This window comes from Solanum lycopersicum, chromosome 12 (genome assembly GCF_036512215.1).
Source record: "Solanum lycopersicum chromosome 12, SLM_r2.1".
NCBI classification, from domain to species: Eukaryota; Viridiplantae; Streptophyta; class Magnoliopsida; order Solanales; family Solanaceae; genus Solanum; species Solanum lycopersicum.
In genome coordinates this window covers 57,099,283-57,103,819 of record NC_090811.1, presented here as the reverse complement: position 1 = coordinate 57,103,819, position 4,537 = coordinate 57,099,283, and the positions used below count along the sequence as shown (strand labels likewise).

The following is a 4,537-nucleotide window of genomic DNA, read 5'->3' as shown; positions in this document are numbered from 1 at the left end:
GGGATCATCAAAATCTTTCCAAATCTCTCCACCAAAGCCATCACCTACTCATTACAAGTAGTTGCTTGTAAGTAATTTCTAAATCTCATGAATGAAAGATTCTATTAGATGACTTCTCCTTCGAGTTTCATTGCAAATACAACTACTATTACCTTTTCCTCTGCAGCTACATTTTCCTTGGAGAAATATTGTTCAATCTTGAACACCACTATCTCAAATCTTCCACTGCAAACTTGAGGAATTCCATTTGGGACCATCTTGAATAGTTTGAATGACGGGTGTTGTAACTAGTAGGACTCCTGGGTCTGTGAACTCTCCTTTCAAAGTGGTGAATTCTCTCATCAGAATGTGGTACAGTCAAAGGACCACCTTCCATAGGATTTTTCTCTCTCCCAGAGTCTCGATTAGTGACCAACTGTTCCTTCAATTCCATGACCACTTGATCCAAACTCTTCAGGTTTCTAACTTCCCCTGCCAACATTCCCATTTTTTTTGCCAAATTCTGTATCATTTCCTTCAATTCCCCCATTTCTATTGGAGAATTATCAACAGATCTTACTCCTTTCTCCATTACCAAAGTTACTTGATAGCAGGATTTCATAATGAATTCGAGGATCGAAGCATTGTTTCAGGATTTCTCGAGACAACATATAGTAATGAAGAAGAATAGGAAGAGAGAGTTTAGAAAGATTGATAGATATCTGTATATTCAATATGATGAATGTAACTGCTAATTAGAATGTCTATTTATAAAGACTCGAGTGACTTATCCCATCTAACAAATTCAGTTACAACTTACTTCTAACTATCTACGACTACACTGATTATTGTAGCTTAACAATATTTAACTAACTTTGTCAACTAACTTTTGAATTCCCAAATCACTGTAACAGTTTGCCTCAAAATGGTTCCTAGGAAAGATGTTTTAAGTTATATTGTGTTGGTTATCTCAACAGATGAAGAGAGAATCTTTCCATGGAAGATGAACTGTGGATCTAAAGCACCTAATGTAAAAATGCATGTGTAACTTTTTGAACCTTAGATGGTACCATTGATATTAGTGACACTATCCTAATCAATGTTTTCAGCAAGATTATGAAAGAGGAAATTTATCTCATAGATTTATTCACATATAGCTTCCTTTAATGTATACGCAAATATACGAGCTTGGTTGGTAGGGATAGCGGAATAAAGAGTTTAAAAAGTGCAAGGCTTTGTAAGAAGAAGGCTATTAATGCATAAACATGTGATATTATCACAACAGAGGCATCTTTGATAACTTTATCACTTCAATGCATAAACATGTGTTAAAAAATTGCCAACTATGCCTCTTTATACTTTTGTTGATGTAATTTCTTTTGACGACACCATTTTTCTATCAACAGAAGTAAATTTTGATGATAGATAAATGACGCTACACACTTCATTCAATACACTGCAAACATGAATTCTTCCTTTCCAACAAAAAACATATCTAAGGCAAATCAAGATTACTTAAAAGATACGTCTACCACTTAATACATATTTTCTTTAAAGAAATAACTGTAATATTATTGGTTGAAATCTTAGGAAAAAGTCCAAAAACTGATTAAACATTATTGAAAACAGTGCTTATTTATCCTTCTTACAACTTATCTAGAAGTGATTGTTTTCTCTTGTGTAATTCCTTTGCCTTCGCTGCTTCTTTCTCCTTCCCATAATTTATTTCTGCTCCATCTCTATGATTATTCTTCCAAGCCACATAGGTTTTCCACTTGAAATCATGAAATATATTATGGATAATCCAATACATAGTCTACTTCAATAGCCTATAAGAGCAACTTTCCAAAAGTCACTCTGACAGTTAGAATTGATTTCTCCATTATCTAGTCCAGATATGGTATCATTTGTATCCAATACCCGAGCATCGCCAACAAGAAATTTACCAACAAGAAATTCCAGTGCCTACTGCTAAAATGCTAGATAGAGAAGAATTCATGATTATTGAAGTATGGAAACATGTAGACTTCCTATGTAAAGGCTACATTCTGAGTGTTTTTAGGATGACTTATATAATGTTTATAGTGCAATGACAACTTTGAAAGAGTTTTGGTATGGACTTGAGATGAAATATAAGACAGAAGATGCATGCTTGAAAAAGTTTGTGGTCGCAATGTTTTTAGACTATAAAATGGTAGATATTAAAACTGTTGGATCAAAAGTGCATGAACTTCAACTTATTTTCATGATCTCATTGCTAAAGATATGGTAGTAAATGATGATTTTGAAGTGTCTGCAATGATCGAAAAGTTACCTCCTTCGTGGAACGACTTCAAGAATTATCAAACGCACAAGAATAAGGAAATGAAGCTTGAAGATCTTGTGATTGAGCTCAAGATTAAGGAAGATAAAAAAAATCGTCAAAAATAAGTCTCGTAAGAGTTTGGCAATAATTGGGGTTAATATTGTTGAAGAAGCTCCTACTAAAGACAAGAAGAAAAAGAAGTCCAACGGACATAAGTTAAAATAGGCCAAATAAAAATTCAAGGGCAGCTGTTACAATTGTGGTAAGGCTGGTTATAAGTCTTCTGACTGTCGTACTCCAAGAAAGGACAAAGATAAAGGCAAATGAAAAAGTCAAGTAAACATCGTGGAAGGGATGGAAGATGTAGATGACTTGTGTGCAATGATCTCAGAGAGCAACTTAGTTGAAAACAAAAACATAGTTTCAAATCTGGGATAAATAATTTGAAGATCACTACCACAACAAAATCATAATTTTTTTACACACAGCATTGAACGAAAATAATTAAGCTAATAAGAAGATAGGTGAATCCGAGAAAAGTAATCATAAAATAGATAGGCAAATCGAAGAAACTAAAAAAAGATAGATGCATACCGAAGTTAAGAAGGTTGATTATAGTGAAACCTGAAAGAAAACAATCAGATTTAATAGTTCAGCTAACTTTATTTTTACAACGTTAAATTAATCAAGAATAGTTTAAAGTATATCATACACATATTTTTACCAAGGGAAAACCTCTAATTTTACGAAGAGGGGAAAAACTTTTCTTTGTCGTTTTCCCCCTTTCTTGTTGTTTCTTGTTGACACTTATCCTGATAAAGCGCAAAATTTTACATACCCTTAATAGTGCGAACAAATTCCATGAAGATCACAACCTATAGCTGAACCATCACCGATAACATCGGTTAATTTAATTAACCCGTGTATTACAAATGATCAGAATAATATTTGTGAACTTGATCACACCAAATAAAATGAGTAGGACATATCATCAAACACAATGGGGGCATATTCCACTTCAATAAATAAGAAACAAATAGCAAATAAGTGAAATAAGAAAAGAGTGATAGGAACAAAGAACTTACCAAAATTCAGAGTTGAGATCAAACACAGAACAGAATCCGATTTTATATTTATCTACATCAAATATGTACCGCTTGCAACAGTAAAAATAGGAAACGAACAATCAAAGAAAAGCATACGGCTTTTTAGTTATCTTTATTTAGAAATTTATTAATGTGGATCTATTTCTTTTTCGACCGATAATTGATTTAGTCAAGCATTTTTAAGTAGAGTGTTTGCTTTGATATAATTATAAGATATTGAATTTTTGAGGCTCTTGATATTTAGAATGAAACACGATTTTTTTCTAAAAATAACTTGGTTTGTCATTCGATTTTAAAAATCCACTTTAGGTTTCCTATTAATTCGAATCCTCGCATTGTAAGGCTTATTAAAGACAGAATAAAACCAAGTTCTTGCACGGAGTGTCCCTCCAAGTATCATTTTCTTGAACCTAAAAGAATTGATGCAGTTATTTGAATTATCAAGTCATTGCAACGAGTCTTGTTGTGGAAATTTCAATGAAAGCTACTTAAGAGACAAATCCCTTTCACTTTGAATTTTCATGTTGAAATAAATTATTTATGAATTTTACTATCAAAAAGAGAGAGGACAGGGGGAAAATCAAGTAAGGAGACTGCTGCCTTCATATCAAATCATCGATCAATTACAAGTTTACAAAATGTTGTCATTCTTAAGTCAATGCACAAGTTCTTCTAGGAAAATGTCAAATATATACTTTTTGCGTCCAAAAACCATCTGAGGTTTAATACATCAAATTTACTATTTTAGAAGTAGGTAAAATGTGTGGCAGCAGAGGTTTTTTAGGCTCAAAATAAAAAAAATAGGTTCACTTCCATTTCCACATTTTTGTCATCAATAATTAACAAGTACGGTAACAATACTATCATCATATATTTATATAAAGGAGAATCCTAGGCCTGCCTACGTGGTGCCGCCAATAATCAGAGTTACATTTTAATTTATTTATTTTCAAAAATAGCCTTCATTTTTTTTATAAAGAGTTGCAAGTTTTATAAAAAATTATGACTCTTATGAAAGGTTGTGACCTTTTCGAAGGGTTGTATTTATTCCAAAGAGTTGTAACTTTTTCAATAAGACAACAATCATTTGCTCACACTACCCTTTTTTATCTATAAATAGAGGATTTTTCTCTAATTTTAAAACAAC

General features: G+C 32.4%; 1 long non-coding RNA gene across 1 annotated transcript; it reads right to left on the bottom strand.

The window, feature by feature from the left end:
- Positions 1–1,516: 1,516 nt before the first annotated feature.
- On the bottom strand, positions 1,517–3,842 carry LOC112940428 (uncharacterized). The gene is made up of 3 exons (XR_003244608.2): positions 3,370–3,842; positions 2,879–2,908; positions 1,517–1,958 (listed from the first exon to the last, which is right to left on the bottom strand). It is a non-coding gene; the product is annotated as an uncharacterized lncRNA (long non-coding RNA).
- Between the last annotated feature and the right edge of the window lie 695 nt (positions 3,843–4,537).